The sequence below is a fragment of the Lissotriton helveticus genome, chromosome 2_1 (assembly GCF_964261635.1).
Source record: "Lissotriton helveticus chromosome 2_1, aLisHel1.1, whole genome shotgun sequence".
Taxonomy (NCBI): Eukaryota; Metazoa; Chordata; class Amphibia; order Caudata; family Salamandridae; genus Lissotriton; species Lissotriton helveticus.
The window spans coordinates 1,460,770,762-1,460,789,336 of NC_136059.1; the positions used below are offsets into that span (position 1 = coordinate 1,460,770,762).

General features: G+C 41.7%; 1 long non-coding RNA gene across 1 annotated transcript in view; it reads left to right on the forward strand.

Moving 5' to 3' along the window:
- LOC144819799 (uncharacterized) overlaps positions 1-18,355 on the forward strand; it is a 127,789-nt gene extending 109,434 nt beyond the window's left edge. The window contains exon 3 of the long non-coding RNA XR_013607572.1: positions 18,272-18,355. This is a non-coding gene — a long non-coding RNA (uncharacterized LOC144819799). The remainder of the gene's footprint in view (positions 1-18,271) is intronic.
- The last annotated feature ends 220 nt before the right edge of the window (positions 18,356-18,575 follow it).

The following is an 18,575-nucleotide window of genomic DNA, read 5'->3' on the forward strand; positions in this document are numbered from 1 at the left end:
GGCGCACTCTTGGTAAAATGGTGCCTTTCTTTAGTGTAATTCTGAATGGGGTAGCAGAGTGAATGAGGCCTACATCATTTGGACCAGTGGTTCAAAGGTTGCTTGATACCTGAGCTAGGTCAGCGTCACGTATGGAGTCAAAGTGTTGGGCAGGAGTAGGTGTTCTTATTTCTATGGTCCCTGAAAGAGAGACTTTATATTAATAGACAATTTAATTAGTTAAAGCTACGGGGTTCCGAATAGTTGGTCGTCTAGGATGTCCCTTACTAACCGTCCTGGTTGAAGGAAAATGACGCAGGCCAAGGTGTGGGCGTTGTTGTCAATTGCTTGGAATGCTCCATAGGTGGGTGTTATTTCAAGACAGTGTATATCTAAGATCATGTGCTTGTCGGGCATTTGGGAGTGCTGTGAGAGTGGGCGAAAGAGATATTGTTTTGGAAGTTTGACAGTGTGGCCATTTATTTCTGGTGTGGTGGCAACAATGATGTGCACTGCAGTGGAGAATGCTTTTTCATCTACTGGGCGGGCTCTTATTTGATCCTTTAAGGAGGAGTCCACAGTGACTGCCATCATCCTGGCCAAAGGTGTACCTGGAATAGAGCAAATCATTGTGCCCATTTCATCAAAGTGGATAGTCATATTTAATTTTGCCATGAGGTCACGTCCCAGGAGATTCACTGGAGACAGTGGTGAATAGAGCAGACGTTGTTCCATGTATTTACCTCCTATTTCTATTGGTACTGGCTTTGGTGAAAGGGACCCTAGGTATTGCCCCAGAGAGGCCTTCTGTGTCCGCTATCAGATCTGAAATGGGCAGTGCTCCTCCTGTAATACAGGAATAAGTAACACCTGTGTCAATGAGAAAGCTTTATGTGTTATTGTTTATCGTGACAAAATCAATGGGGTCCTTCATAACATCTGTTGTACACGGGAAAACTGGGCACACAAGAGTTGTCTGTAGGCTGTCCTAACTGTGATATCCTCCAGCCTGGTACTACTGGATGGTGCCCTGCGCAAATGGGTTGGTGGAAGATATCACTGTGCCTCCCTGAGGTACAAATGCTTGTGCTTGGGGCATCATTTGATATACAGGTGTTTGTGGTTGCTGTATTTGTGGCTGTGCTTGTGGAGTTGGTACCTGTAATTGGATAATTGCAGGTGCTTGTAATTGTAATTGTTGTTGCATGGGCTGCTGCTGTGCTGGCGGGAGGTAGGAATATATTATTTGGGGCTGACCTGACTGTGGCTGCATTTGCTGCTGTTGCTGATATTGGGTGGGGGCCTGTTGTTGGTGTCCCCTAAACACTTCCCATCCTTCATTCTGCATTTTGGTGTGACAATCTCTTATGAAGTGTCCTAGTCTATGACAGTAAAAGCATACGGGGGTCCTGGCTGTTCTGCTGCCCTTTGTTGACCCAATCCTCTACCTCTGCCCTGCATCCCTGAGTTCCTACGCCTATTCTGCTGGTTACCATAATATGGCTGTTGTTGTTCATTATTATAGGCGAGCTATGCTCGTATGTATGGTGCACCTCCCTTGGTGTTACCTGCTAACGCATTAAGGGAATTCTGTGGAAATCCTGCAACAGCAGTTTTCTGGTTTACTGGTGTTGCGAACATGACTGTACCTGGAGCATCTTTTTTCTTATTAAGTTTCTGCTGTACTAGCTTGGCTGCTGCATTTTCAATTGCTAATTGCCTGTTCCTGTCCGGTTCCTGCTTCTCTTTACAGAAGTGAATAATGTGATCTTGTGTTTCAGGCCATGGTTTGCATTCCATTGCTACTATCCCATCTAACTTATCCTGCACGGCAGTGGGTAGTCATTTTTTACTGTGTGTTAGAAAAACCTACTATTCCCTCCAGTTGCTTTCCATTTTTCTCCTAATTCATGATGCCGTTTTACCTTCATTCTAGAAATGTAGTGTGCTGGGTCCTCATTGTGTTGCATTGTTAGTGACATTAGGGACCCGATGTCTGGGATATCTGGGAATTTGCTGTGCAATTGGGACCAGATGCGTGCCCTATTTTATTAAATGCTTCACCATCATATTCTGTGCCAGTTATTGTAATTTTGTTATTGACGTTTATGAGTATATCTTCTGCGTCTTCTCCAATAAGGGAGATAAGCAGACTTTAGACATCCCCTGTTCCTAAGTTGACACCTGCAGTTTGCTTTTCTAAGGCTGCTATCCATTTTCTGGCAACCTCTGTGAGGGGTGGGAGTTGTTTCTTCAAATTGTCTCTGTCTTTTTGTGACCATGGGACATAGATGGGAGGGGGGCATTGGCATTTTTTAACAGTAGTGGCATTTGGCGTGTTACCCTAGTGCTTGCTGCTGTGGGTCGGGTGTGCATGATAGGGTCATGAATATTTCTGCCATATTTTTGGGCTTGCCCCCTATGTAACCGTAGTCCCAGTCTTTATCTCCCTCCCCATGTAGGATGCAATCTTCTTCTGTTGCCATATTTTGTGGATCATAGGACCCAGTTTGTGGCCATGGGATCATCTGTGGTTGGCTTTCTGTTCAACATGCCAGATTATCAGTGAAGGGATCAACATAAAAGTCAGAATCCTCTCTGAGTGTTATTATCTAATTTGGCGAAAATTTGGTGTAGGGTGAGGCTGTTTGTTTGCTGAGCACCATGTTATAGCTATTACTCTGTCAAATAGAGCTCATAGAGGCGGTGCCTGAAAAATCATATGATATGTCCGGTCTACCATGTGTTTCTAGCACCTATAATCGTTCTATCTCTATTTTCCTCCTTCTTTTCTCTTTTTGTTCCTCTGCGTCTGGATGCTCTCTTTGTGGTGTGATGTTCATGCAGGTAAGTGTGCACGGTATTGGTGGGCCAAAGGTGTCTGTTATGACTGGCTGTACTGTCTGTGGGGGTGCTTGCTGACTTATAGCAGGGTGGTTGTCATGACTAAATGTTACACCTGTGTGGGGCATGCCTGAAACAGGTGCTTCATTGTTTTGTAGCATTGTAGCACCCTATGTTTCCCGGGGAATGTGTATCTGCAGTGCCCGCTGTGGTGGAGTGTCAGCCCTTTCATCATTAGAATGAGGTGTGAGGTCTACATCACCGAGTAGTTCAGTGAGTTGGTCATGCATTTGTTCTACTTTCATCGACAGGTGCCTGACAGCTGCAGCTCCGCCAGTGGGGCTTGGAGACCGCATCTTGTGTAGAATTCTGTGTGGTCTTTGCCTAGTATGATGCTATCTGTACTTTTGTTTGAATCCTGCCTGTTTCTCCATTTGGTGAAGTGTTGATGGGAAAATGGCTCAGGGTATTCTTGCCTGCTATCCCTGGCCTCCCTATCGGTATTTGGAAGGTCCAGCATGGAAGTTGTATCCTGACGCTGGGACAGTGTACTGATGGGGAATTGTGCATTGCATTGGCGATGCAGACTTTGTAGTTGTTGGTGTTCATCAGTGAGGAATGTGTTGGAACCAGAGCGTGAGCTGTGAGAAGTTTGATGCGATATGTTGGAAGAACTATCGCTCCTTTCATCTTCATCTTGCTGTTGTGCTGCATTATTTTGTGCTGGTGTGAGCTTCAGGGTGAATTGTGCATCTATTTGACCTGATAGTCCTGGCATCTTTTTTCTGTTATTGGGCTTTGGGCAGTAAGAGGTGGCAGTGTTTGGACGTGGTCCAGCAAACTTTAATGTTGTACAGCAATGGGCTCTTCTGAAAAAAGGCCAGAGTGACCCACAGCTGTTTTGTCATTTGGTGTTGGCTCTAAATCTGAATTGATAATATGTTTGGGATAGGCACCACTTATGGGATATGCAGGGGAGGGGCGGTGGGCATCAGTGTTGACTCTGCATTTTCTTTAAAGATGCACCACAGTGCTAAGGTGTCTTTACGTTTTGTACGCAGCCGGAGTATTTCGCTTCTAAGAATTTTGTGGCATGATTTAGTGTGGCACGATCAAATGTACCTTCAGGAGGACAGAGGTGTGTCAAGTTCTTTGTGTGTTTGTACAGATCCATACAGTGTTTAATGATGTGCTGTACCTGCCCTGTGAAGTTTTTTAATACGTGCTGTAGTGGGGTGGCCATACTTATTTTTGTATTTAAAAAGCTGTCCTGGGATGTAGCTGGTAAATGTGGTTGGGAACTATTGTCAGTCTGACTTGTTATTCCTGTGTTACGCCAATTCCCAGGCCTTGAAACATGGTAAAGAGGACAGCGCTAGTTAAGGGTGTGACCGGAGTGAAGGAAGAAGGGTGATCCTCAGAAATACCAATAATGTGTCCGTTAATATTGTACACAACAATCTGTGGTGCCCCTGAGTCAACTGATTCTGCGCTCATTCCTTAGTATTGTTCTGCATAAGGATATCTCTCTCTGGGGCAGGCACGTGCTCCCCCTCTGGCTCCGTGCCCCTTAGAGTGTTTGCAGCAGTGGTGAATGGGTGTTCTGAGAGTCTTCTTGCTCTATTATACTGTTGAAGTTAGATGTTGATGATGTTGGCGTGTCTGGGAGGGTGAGGTCAGGACTGCTGGCGTCCTCTGTGGGTTTCACTGAATAGGTTGATCCTGAGGAGGAGTCCCAACAATCGCTAATTATTACTGAGGAAACTGATGAATATAGGAATGGGGTGTAGCATGAGTCATTTGCAGTGGAAGAATTCTGTGAATAGTGTGGCCAGACAAGATCTGGACGTGTAGTATCTGGAAGCGGTGTGGGCGTGGGATGTGTATGAGCTGTGCCTCGTAATTCTATCAGGCTCAGTGCAGATGTCCTTACTTCTGACGTTGGTGTAACCTGAACTTCCAATATGTCCCACGCTACTGAAACAAGATCGCTCTGATATTCAGTTAGTGGACGGATTGTGTCTGTGGGAGTATTATAAACTGCAACTGCTCTGTTGTGTAGTATGTGCAAAAGTAGTTAACTAATTTGTTGTGTATTATTATTTATTACGTGCACAAATCCTGTTGTACACTATGGGACTAGACATGTATGTTAAAGAAGCTGGCAACGTGCTTTTACATCATGACCTTAACAAAACGTGGGCAGGAGGGGGACGGAGTATGGCAGGGTGTGCTTCTGTAGCAATAATATTCACGGGGGACTCAAAGACTAACAATATGCATATAGCAAATACTTTGATAAAGCTAGTTATTTATCTCTCTAACAATTTAGCAATCGTTCTGACTCCATGCACCAGACACCGGTCTTTGTAAAAGAAACCACAATATAATCAAATAGAAGATTTGAACACAAAAATAATCACAAGCTGAGTATATAAATGTGAAACAAGTTATATATGCTTTCTTTGGAATAAAAGAGAGGCAACATTGTGCGCTTTAGCCTGAATGGAGACAGAAAGAACGTATTTGTGTTCAATGTTTAAAAAAGTTACAATAAATGAGTTTATTATGTTTCTGTTCACCCGAAAAGAACAGGAAACCACTGCAGGAACTTTCTGTGAGAGAGACATTTTTCTTTTTCTGTAGCTACGCAGACAAAAATAACCTTGTTCAAATGCTACCCTTTTTATCTATATTAACTGTCCTGTCCTGTCATTAGTTAAATATATATGTACCAATGCTCACTATCTGTCCTGCGTGTGCTGAAATGTATATGCTGGTGATCACTCACAAAAGCTTGAAGTTTCTGATCCCTGTATAACCCCTACAACTCCCGTGCCGCTCACAAGACGTGAGCTGACAATTATGTTGGGGTTTTGGCTCTTCCAGAACCTGCAAGAGCTGGAGAACGCAAGGCGCTGTTTTCCCTTACCTATTAGTGCTAAATAATAGATAGGTGTCCTATCTTATTTCAGACAGACAATATGAAAAAATATGCATATATATTTGTAAAATGAAAACCCACAATTTCCTAACTGTCAAACAATTCTTAGCACTAACTCCTGGCTCAGTGCCTGTTTATACGTGTTTAAAGAAGGAGGGTCGTTTTAATATGGAAAGACACCACTTTAATGCAAGGAACTGTGCTTTGCATAGGGATTGCACCCACAGATGCTTAACTGAAAATACAGGCAAAATAGCGCAGCAGGAGAAGATAAAGAGAATCTTTTTCTTTGACTTACCCATGTGTGCTGTGTCTGAACAGTCAGGAAGAGGCACCGAAGGCCAATCTCTGTCCGTGGTCACAGGGAACAGATTGCGTTCCCTTGCTGGCTGGGGCTATTTAACCCGATTTTGTGGTCACCAGATGTTATAGGGCTTTTTATACTTTTTATTTTTATTTTTGACCACAAGTCTGTCACATGATAGGTGTTTGATGTCAATCATACCACGATTTGTACATTTATCAGAATCAATATATATCACTTCACAGAATTGTTATAAGAAAGCAGAAGATTACAAAGGGTTATAGGTCATGTTCTCACTCCAATTTGCTTGTCTTTAGATACTTGAAGCTAGCAAAATACAATAATATTGAAGGAATTGAAAGATTGCACCTGGCCCCCACCTCAGTGCACTCCATGTGCTCCTCTTAGCTCGAAATGTTCCCTGTTTTTGTGGTCAGTGTTCGTGAGAAGAGAATCACACTCCAGGGACAACAAAAGAGTGGGGGGTCAATGAGTTTGTTTACCAAGAAGACGGAGCTGGGGTTGGTGTCCTTAGCAGAGGAGATGTGTTGTGATTTAATCAGAGTGGCATAGGGCCTACTGTGTTAACAACATCCTATATGCTGGCTCGTGGGGCCATATGAGGGTCTCATGCTTCAGGTGTGGGACAGAATTGTCAGAAGGCATTTAAATTGTATAACGGGACCCTGCTTCAATTCAACAAGTATTCCCGTATTAAAAAGGGGGATAAGAGCAACCTCAAAAAACTACAATAACACCTCTGATTGATAGTACAGCTAAACTGATGGGACGTTTACTTTTTAAATAGATTGGGGGATTGGAATGAGGAGAGAAGTGGTCTGAAAATTGCTCAGTATGGGCTCAGAAAGGGAAAAGGGACCGTTGATCAATGTCTTAATTTAAGCATAGCGGTTGCCAAGTATACAGTGGTGAAGTAGGACCATCTTTGCACGGATTATGCACCTTCGATTGCGTGGTCCACAGCGACCTATGGGAAATTACGGAGTTTATGGGAATTAACCTAGTGATAATTAATTTTATTAGGAGACACCGTTGTTTTTTGTTGGCAGTTCCGTGGAGGGCGACTACTCACCATGCAGAGCTTCTTTACTGCCATTACCTGCCCATACCGCTCCTGCTTGACGACCCTCCCACAGGACTACACGTGGGCAGCGTCCGGACCACAACTCCCGGCATTCACGGCCGGCGCACCACTCCAGTGTCACCTCCCGGCGCCAGGAGGTGTGTAAATAGGCTCGGAGACTCCCGCAGCGCGGGACACCGTTGTTTTTTGTTGGCAGTCCCACGGAGGGCGACTACTCACCAGGCAGAGCTTCTTTACTGCCATTACCTGCCCAAACTGCGCCTGCTTCACTACCCTCCTGCAGTACTACACGCGGGCAGGGTCCGGACCACAACTCCCGGCATTCACGGCCGGCGAACCACTCCAGCATCACCTTCCAGTGCCAGAAGGCGCATAAATAGGCTCGGAGACTCCCGCAGAGCGGGACACTTGTTTTTTTGTTGGCATTTCCATGGAGGGCGACTACTCACCTGGCAGAGCTTCTTTACTGCCATTACCTGCCCATACCGCTCCTGCTTTATGACCCTCCCACAGGACTACTCACGGGCAGGGTCCGGACCACAACTCCCGGCATTCACGGCAGTCGCACCACTCCAGCGTCACCTTCTAGCGCCAGGAGGTGCGTAAATTGGCTCGGAGACTCCCGCAGCGCGAGACACCGTTGGTTTTTGTTGGCAGTTCCATGGAGGACGACTACTCACCAGGCAGAGCTTCTTTACTGCCATTACCTGCCCATACTGCTCTTGCTTGATGACCCTCCGGCAGGACTACACGAGGGCAGGGTCCGGACCACAACTCCCAGCATTCACGGCCCGCGCCCCACTCCAGCGTCACCTTCCAGCGCCAGGAGGCGCGTAAATAGGCTCGGAGACTCCCACAGCGCAGGACACCGTTGTCTTTTGTTGGCAGTTCCACGGAGGGCGACTATTCACCAGGCAGAGCTTCTTTATTGCCATTACCTGCCCATACCGCTCCTGCTTGACGACCCTCCCGCAGGACTACATGCGGGCAGGGTCCAGACCACAACTCCCGGCATTCATGGCCGGCGCACCACTCCAGCGTCTCCTTCCAGTGCCGGGAGGCACTAAATAGGCTCGGAGACGTCCGCAGCGCGAAACACGCACGGACGTGCCCGGGCTTCCGGGCCTGTCCACGCCTGTCAGCGGCTGAAAGAGGCTGGGTTGGGCCATAGCTCTTGGTTGCTCTCATCAGAATATCATCTGAAGGTACTGTGTATTATGTCTGAAAGTGGATTGAACTGAAAGCCACCTTTATACGTTTGAAAGAAGTTCTAATTACAGCACTCCAAATACATGTGTATATGTCAGTTTTGGGCTCCGGTATCTTGCCCTCAGCACAAAAAACTGTTTAAGGCTGTTATTATACAATAGTCTAACAAGCTAGAGCACGAATCACAATAGATGAAAAAGGGGTCCGCAATTCTCAAGACACATTCAATTGAAGTCCGAGTCAGTTCTCTTCAATATATTCTTTATTCAAATATCATAAAAAGTTCTCCCAGCACGTAAATCGCCAACACATGTTTCGTCTCACACAGAGACTTCATCAAGGCTGGAAATATTAAATACAAATATTTATTTTACACAAATATACACTATTTACATATTAAAAGAAGAAGTAATGTGCATTGTCACAATACATAATACTAATCAATATCAACATTTTATGAACACTACAAACAAATCCAAGACATCAGTCCATTCTTATTTCATATATAAACATGATTTTAGTACAGTTCATGATCCTGACAGAAAAGAGGTTATATACCGAATCATGGTAGGACAAAGCACAGATATGCTCTAAATGCCTAAGAAAAAAGATTACTATAGATACAACACATGTGGTTAGCTTAACTAAAGTTCTATACTCAAGGACATTTGATTATTGAGTACACCAAAGAGTAATAAGTAAAAAGTGGAAACCCACCATAGATAAGGTGAAGGAATGTCGTGTTGATGTAAAAGAGTTGTAAAGCGCACTGCAGTCACCAAGTGATGGAACACCTAAGAAAATAAGGTCCAGTATTAACACGTGAGTTCTTGTAACCAAATACACGTTAATGTCAAGAGACCATGTACCTATAATGTAAGGGGTTGTTCCTACATGGCCATATATATCAATTATGTGCATACATCTATAAATATCAAAAATGGGTGACAGAAAAGATTTGTACTAAACAGGAATTATTCAAAAAAATATATATATTTTATTTTTCCTTTTTTTAAAATATAAGTTCATATAAATACTGTTTTAAATCAGAGATTACATAAAAGATATGCAGTCATATACTTCAAAAAATCAGAAATAACACAAAAAGTCATAAATATAAACAACAAGAAAAATACCCCTTGGTATCAATCATACCAATCAACATACTTGCGTGCTAACAGTCATACCACAATCAAACCACATAATCAGATTGAAAAAAGGAACTGGGTTATAATTAGCAAGATCAAAAAATGCTATTGTTGTTGTTGGGGCCTCAAGATGTAATCTTCGGCCCTTGTAGCGGGTCTACGCGCGTTTCGGCGGCTCTAGGCCACCTTCATCAGGACCTTATTCATCATATTAGTGTAAATACCAGGGGATCTGAAAAATATGTATAAAAAAGAAATCTGTCACCAAACCAACATCACCAAGTAAAAATGATTCATAAAAAATACATTCACTGTTTAGTTAAACCACGGGGGCTCATCAACGTGACCATAGAGAACAAGTTATACACAACTTCAGAACATATGTACACAAATAAACCTTTACATATTATTGACCTGATAAAGGAAACTGTGTCATAAATCGCATTCTCAAAAGACAAAGCAGAAAGGACAGAGACTTACATACTGCGAAGGGGAATTGGGCACATGATGGCACACAGTATATAAATTAGTCTGCTCATAATACAACTCCAAGAAATCCTGTCGCCTGTGAAAATGTCGGTGAAATCAAGGAGGCATTACTATGGGGGAACTCGTTAAATCTCTTATGTATTCAGAGGTGGAAACCTTACCAGTAACACTGCTCACAGCGGAAGCAGAAAATGTCAGAACTTCAAAACTTCATGTCAGAGCTATGCACGCACTGTATCTCATCTACGTGGCTGCAAGAAAGATTATTTGTATCACGATATAAGCACTAAAGATAAGACTAGTTAAGGGTGATAAGGTTGAATCTATATATTATATAAGGCTGCACCTCTTTAAAGAGGTTTTTTTGAGACCCTAATTGACATACCGGGATGGTGCTTGAATCTCTGTTTAACTGTATCTTCTGTCTGGTGCCGGGATATTACGACTCCGGTATGTGTGGCCGGCGAGGGGACTGAATTCCGTTACTTCATAATCTGGAGTGGATAGGAAGATCTAAATTAGCTGGCAAAGTACACTTAAACATTTGCATCCAAATGGAAGGTGACTACGCCATATGATTATGCGTGATCTTACTTATGTGGGCGACGATAGTCCAATTCATAGGTAGTGGGTATTTCAAAGTCCTGCAACCCTGAAACATGAGAATATCGGGAAATGTTAGTAAACAGGGAGAAGGGAGTCGACAGGCGAGGTGTACACGAAGTCTAGTGGTCACAGTTACGAGACCTCATAGGTATTGTACCACATCTCGCAGCATATATTGTTAACCTAAAAACAAGGGGGATGCCTCTAAGGTCCCCTAATATCGTAGGATAGAATATCTGAAGGGCATATTATAAAATAATTAGACCTTTCTAAGCTCGAAATGCCAAGCCATCCGAGCCGCTGATAACAACGTCTCCTATTATTTTAGCATCAGAGAATTTACTCCGACAGTGCCTACAACGATAAAACGAGTTACTCATGCGGTTCGCCTACCTTGTTTTTCGAAACGACACGACGTTGACCCTCACCGTTGACGAAAGTCCCGACAAACATTCGGGTGGATCAGCTGTACCTATTTAAACCATCTTTAAGGGTCGGAAATCTCGCGAGAGATCGCATGGTATTGGCGTACTGAAGGTGCCTCCAATAATGAACATAAAAATAGGACTATGACGAAAACTCCATCTTACTAGGGGAGAACTCCAAAGACGAGTGAGTCCACCAACTCAAGGAAAAAGAGGACGTGTCTCGTAAAGGACAACAACAATGGATTAAAGATTCCTCTTTAGCTGGGGAATCGTGTACCTAGAAAATAACATGGGGAAAAGAAAAAACCTACATAAACAATAAAAACCCAAATTTTTCAAAATTATCACATATATAGGTCATATATGCAGAGTGTATAAAAGGATGGGCAGTGTTCCCATATAAGACACTTAATGATACGAATCACAATATCGTCCAAGGCACCTGTAAGGAAGAGACCATGGTCAAAAGGGTGTAGCCTAAAGACTGTACGTGAATATCTAGAGCTAATGAACAAATGAATCAAGAGGTGAAGTATTTACTTGGTCACATGCCAAGACAATTCTTCATTCAAGCCTCGTTTTACGCTATCCAAGAGGTAGATCCAAAAGGTTTCACGTTTTTTCCGAGTGATTTCATTTGATTGCCCCATTTTGGGTGTAACCTTTTCCAAAATGGACCATTTAATCTCATTTTCCTTATGAGATTTTTCAAGACAGTGTTGGACTAAAGGTGCCGACAACTTTTTGGTCCTAATGGCAGACTTGTGTTTGCTGAAACGGACGCGAAACTCACGACCCGTCTCACCCACATAAGCCAAACCACAGCCACAGAAAAGAATATATACAATATTACTACTACGACAGTTTGTAAGAAATCGCAGTTTAATCTGTTTTTCATTGTATTTAATTGTGTCAGATGTAATAGCTGAGTCACAGGCGTGGCAGGAGCCACATCTGTGATTGCCCACAACCACTGGCAGTCCCGTAACGGAGAGCTGATTGTCGGACTGTGAGTTTTTTGTCAGTGGCCTGGTATGCACCAGCATGTCACGCAAATTTCTGTTCCTTCTGTATGCGAGCATGGGGAGAGGCAGTGGAGGAACGCTCTCATCAGTATTCAAGATTCTCCAGTTTTTATTGATAATATTCCGGATCTTAAAATTCAATGTAGAGTGATTAATCACACATGTGATCCGATTTTGTTTGGCCCGTGTGTTACCCTGTAGGAGTGCAGATCTGTCGTAATATTTGGCTCTTTTGTAAGCATGTCGCACGAGGCGATCCGGGTAACCCCTCTTAAGTAGCCTTTCTTTGAGTGCATCTCCATGTTTATGGAATGAGCCAATATCAGTACAGTTCCGGCGGATTCGTAAAAATTCACCGAAAGGTATAGATTCTATACTCAAGGACATTTGATTATTGAGTAAACCAAAGAGTAATAAGTAAAAAGTGGAAACCCACCATAGATAAGGTGAAGGAATGTCGTGTTGATGTAAAAGAGTTGTAAAGCGCACTGCAGTCACCAAGTGATGGAACACCTTAGAAAATAAGGTCCAGTATTGACACGTGAGATCTTGTAACCAAATACACGTTAATGTCAAGAGACCATGTACCACCATATCAATGGATCAATAGAGGCGATACTGCATAAAAGTCAGAATAGAAATATATAGAGACAAGGAAAATCATGACGTACAAAGAAACCAATTCAGATACGGACGCGCAAAAATCAACAGGGTTATTCAATAAGTGCCATAATAGATGGGATATAACGTTTACTCGGGGCATGAGTTTGCATGCAAAAGCCGATTGATCAAAAAAGAATCATGAATCTAGTTTTAACAGTAGAACTTGGGGCTGCAGTGCGTGGCAATATTATGCTTGTTAGGGAATTTTGGAGAGCTGCACCATCAATCCTTATTCGAAGAAGTGACTGAAATGACCCAATTGTACATATGGAAAGAGCAAAAATAAAGAGCATATTGCAAAGTCAGCCACAAAACACCACAATTGCCTGATTAGATTTCAGAGTCTACTAGACATAAAGGGATATGTATTGTACAACCTAGAGACGAAAGTAGACATTCAACAGAGCTACATAATAAACACAGCACAGTATGAACCTTGGATATAGGAAAAAGCTTCTAACACAGTCAAACACATCCCAAGGTATGCGCATGCATATTAAGACACTAAAGCCTATAGCAGTCAATCGGCTAATAGTCGTATAAAGAAGCAATAGATTTGAATAAAGCAATTGAGTATATTAACTCAGTTTATTAGCGGCGTCAATTGGAATGCTATCTAAACCATGCAAGATAACATATATGGTAACGAATTTACTCAAAGAACTTGAAAGGCTGTTTGACATGCAAGAAAATATGAATCAATAACATTCGTATTGCAGAGAATATCATGACCCCTCCCTATTTAATATCGTCTTAGCATATCATGGGCAGCTGAGGGATCACATTCACAATAATATACCATCCCATATATAAGCACGGGATACCAGTTTGGTGATGCAGATATTTCGCACTATTATATTTCCGCTAGGTATATTAGCGGGCAGGCGTATCACGTACATATATAGTTAGTTTTATCTGTAAAGAACCCAATAGCAAGTTTAGACAAATATCACAAACACGGCATATCAACCCCATGACATGTCGCCTTCAGTCTCCAAAAGTAGAGACAGTACTCACCTCAATGGGTGAAAAAACGGGCTTTTACGGTATACGTCCCTTGTAGAAAACACATTAGGTTGGTTGACAATCAGCAAACCGATATTTAAGTAGTGGTTGTGTCTGCAACCATGATAAGTTGCAATCTATAGATAGAGAGATAAGAGGGTAATATATTACCCAAGTGTTCGAAGGCTGAAGATACTGCATCCTTAACATAACCATTACAAATTTAAAAGAAAATCCCTCTTGACGCTTACCAGGAAGAAAGCCAATGTTGTGTCAAAATCGATGGGCCCGCACCAACAAACAGTCTTGCTGTGCGGACAACATTATATATACTGAATACTTGAAGTCACCCTGAGCCATGTGATGCGGAAATCGGACTCATGGCATAGAAATAGAAAGTAGACTACGTAGCTATCGCCTGTTCATCCCGAGTGAACTATGGCAGCCATATTAAAGCATGTTACGTCTTTCAGCGTGCAAGGGACAGAATATAAGAATCCTGACGAATATCATCAAATGGGAAATCAATATGGGAGGCACAAGCAACAAATAACAAAAATCCGGCACAAATTCGTTAGCCAATTATAAAACCAATCTAAAAAATACGGAGGGAAGTTATTGGTATCATCTCAGAGTTACTCCCTTCAAATTAAGACAAAGTAAATCAAATGTTATCATGCCAATGCGGCGAGGTCGAAATCATTATGTAAGGCTCATAGCTATGCATTAGAGCGTAGACAACATGTGGATATATGCAGTGGTGCCCCAAATATATGACAGAGAAAACACAGAAGAAAAAGGGCATATGCCAATATTTCACCCTCAAATCATAGTTGACGGTCTTGTTCAACAGGTGAAGGGTATTATTCCTGTACATAGTACACAGGTTTAAACACATTTTTTTGGGAACAATAGTAGGCAGCAGAGAAATACTGTACATATGCAAAGTAGGGATGTTCAAACACAGTTTTGCAATCAATGAAAGAAGTATAAGTGAGAACATGTATATAGGTTGTTAATCATTAAGAAATACATGCAGTTCTCGATCAATGTTTAGACCTCTGTCTACTGCTCTCAATTTGATTAGCCATTGTGATTCTAATCTCCTCAAGTCAGTCACTCTATCCCCTCCTTTAGGATTGACCTTGGCCACAGCAATACCATGAAAATTAATTGCAAGTATTTCTGATCCAGCATGTACCGCATTATAGTGAACTGCTAAGGGATAGCTTCTGTTATTATTACGGATCGCCCGTATGTGTTCTTGAATTCTCTCTTTAAGAGGTCTAATCGAGCTACCAACATATATCTGTCCACAATGACAAACAATGCAGTATACAGTAAACTTAGTATTGCAATTAATAAATTGATTGATGTGGTGTGTTTCCTTGGTGTTATATGTGAAATGTTTCTTTTTATCATCAGCGAACTGACATATGCAACATTGGGTACATTTAAAGAAACCTTTGGGTTTGGTAGGCATCCATGCGTTAGTGGAGACTGGTTGGACACTTTTACTTACGGTGGAGGGGCTTATGATATTCCTGAGGCTCTTTCCCCTCTTATATATGATTTTAGGTTTAGTTGTCAGGTATGTCCCGAGGTCAGGATCCATTTTAAGGATCTTCCAATGTTTGTTGAGAGTTCTGAATATCTGATTGCTATATGAGTTAAACTGAGTGATAAAAGATACCTTATCATCCTTGTTAGAGGATTTCTTTCCCCTTCGCTTGAGAGTTTCCGATCTGGGTATTTTGTTAATGCGATTGTGTGCTTTGTCTAATGTGGACTTATCATATCCTCTTACAGAGAAGCGTTCTTTCAAAAGTGTTATCTCCTTCTGGAAATTGTTCTCAGAACTGCAGTTCCGGCGTATTCCAGTCATTTCACTGAACGGAATAGCTGTAATCTGAGAGGTGGGGTGGGCACTACTAGCATGCAAAACCGAGTTGCACACGGTGACTTTTCTGAATAGTTTGCTTTCAAGTTTTCCATTGTTGACATATACGGTGATGTCTAGGAAATCTACATTGTTTCTGCTGTAATTGGAGGTGAAGCTGAGGTTATATGTATTGTTGTTAATATACTTAACAAACTCATTGAGTGAAACTTCATCCCCTGCCCATATTAGGAAAATATCGTCTATAAAACAACACCAAAATATAATGCGGTTGGACAAATCAATTGGACCATATCTCCATATATGGAACTCTTCGAAGAATCCCATATAGATGTTAGCAAAGGAAGGCGAAAATTTCGCCCCCATTGCTACACCTGAATGTTGATGATACCATACATCGTTGTGAATGAAAAAGTTGTTGTTCAATGCAAAATGAGTAAATTCCAGAACCATCTGGGTATGCCTCCCGTATTGATTTCCCATTTGATGATATTCGTCAGGATTCTTATATTCTGTCCCTTGCACGCTGAAAGACGTAACATGCTTTAATATGGCTGCCATAGTTCACTCGGGATGAACAGGCGATCGCTACGTAGTCTACTTTCTATTTCTATGCCATGAGTCCGATTTCCGCATCACATGGCTCAGGGTGACTTCAAGTATTCAGTATATATAATGTCATCAGCACAGCAAGACTGTTTGTTGGTGCGGGCCCATCGATTTGGACACAACATTGGCTTTCTTCCTGGTAAGCGTCAAGAGGGATTTTCTTTTAAATTTGTAATGGTTATGTTAAGGATGCAGTATCTTCAGCCTTCGAACACTTGGGTAATATATTACCCTCTTATCTCCCTATCTATGGGTTGAAACTTATCATGGTTGCAGACACAACCACTACTTAAATATCGGTTTGCTGATTGTCAACCAACCGAATGTGTTTTCTACAAGGGACGTATACCGTAAAAGCCCGTTTTTTCACCCATTGAGGGTGAGTACTGTCTCTACTTTTGGAGACTGAAGGCGACATGTTATGGGGTTGATATGCCGTGTTTGTGATATTTGTCTAAACTTGCTATTGGGTTCTTTACAGATAAAACTAACTATATATGTACGTGATACGCCTGCCCGCTAATATACCTAGCGGAAATATAATAGTGCGAAATATCTGCATCACCAAACTGGTATCCCGTGCTTATATATGGGATGGTATATTATTGTGAATGTGATCCCTCAGCTGCCCATGATATGCTAAGACGATATTAGATAGGGACGGGTCATTATATTCTCTGCAATACGAATGTTATTGATTCATATTTTCTTGCATGTCAAACAGCCTTTCAAGTTCTTTGAGTAAATTCCTTACCACAAGCGTTATCTTGCATGGTTTAGATAGCATTCCAATTGACGCCGCTAATAAACTGAGTTAATATACTCAATTGCTTTATTCAAATCTATTGCTTCTTTATACGACTATTAGCCGATTGACTGCTATAGGCTTTAGTGTCTTAATATGCATGCGCATACCTTGGGATGTGTTTGACTGTGTTAGAAGCTTTTTCCTATATCCAAGGTTCATACTGTGCTGTGTTTATTATGTAGCTCTGTTGAATGTCTACTTTCGTCTCTAGGTTGTACAATACATATCCCTTATGTCTAGTAGACTCTGAAATCTAATCAGTCAATTGTGGTGTTTTGTGGCTGACTTTGCAATATGCTCTTTATTTTTGCTCTTTCCATATGTACAATTGGGTCATTTCAGTCACTTCTTCGAATAAGGATTGATGGTGCAGCTCTCCAAAATTTCCTAACAAGCATACTATTGCCACGCACTGCAGCCCCAAGTTCTACTGTTAAAACTAGATGGTGAGATAAGATTTATGATTCTTTTTTGATCAATCGGCTTTTGCATGCAAACTCATGCCCCGAGTAAACATTATATCCCATCTATTATGGCATGTATTGAATAACCCTGTTGACTTTTGCGCGTCCATATCTGAATTGGTTTCTTTGTACGTCATGATTTTCCTTGTCTCTATATATTTCTATTCTGACTTTTATGCAGTATCGCCTCTATTGATCCATTGATATGGTGGTACATGGTCTCTTGACATTAACGTGTATTTGGTTACAAGATCTCACGTGTTAATACTGGACCTTATTTTCTTAGGTGTTCCATCACTTGGTGACTGCAGTGCGCTTTACAACTCTTTTACATCAACACGACATTCCTTCACCTTATCTATGGTGGGTTTCCACTTTTTACTTATTACTCTTTGGTGTACTCAATAATCAAATGTCCTTGAGTATAGAACTTTAGTTAAGCTAACCACATGTTGTGTTGTATCTATAGTAATCTTTTTTCTTAGGCATTTAGAGCATATCTGTGCTTTGTCCTACCATGATTCGGTATATAACCTCTTTTCTGTCAGGATCATGAACTGTACTAAAATCATGTTTATATATGAAATAAGAATGGACTGATGTCTTGGATTTGTTTGTAGTGTTCATAAAATGTTGATATTGATTAGTATTATGTATTGTGACAATGCACATTACTTCTTCTTTTAATATGTAAATAGTGTATATTTGTGTAAAATAAATATTTGTATTTAATATTTCCAGCCTTGATGAAGTCTCAGTGTGAGACGAAACACGTGTTGGCGATTTACGTGCTGGGAGAACTTTTTATGAAATTTGAATAAAGAATATATTGAAGAGAACTGACTCGGACTTCAATTGAATGTGTCTTGAGAATTGCGGACCCCTTTTTCATCTATTGTGATTCGTGCTCTAGCTTGTTAGACTATTGTATAATAACAGCCTTAAACTGTTTTTTGTGCTGAGGGCAAGATACCGAAGCCCAAAACTGACATATATACATGTATTTGGAGTGCTGTAATTAGAACTTCTTTCAAACGTTTAAGTG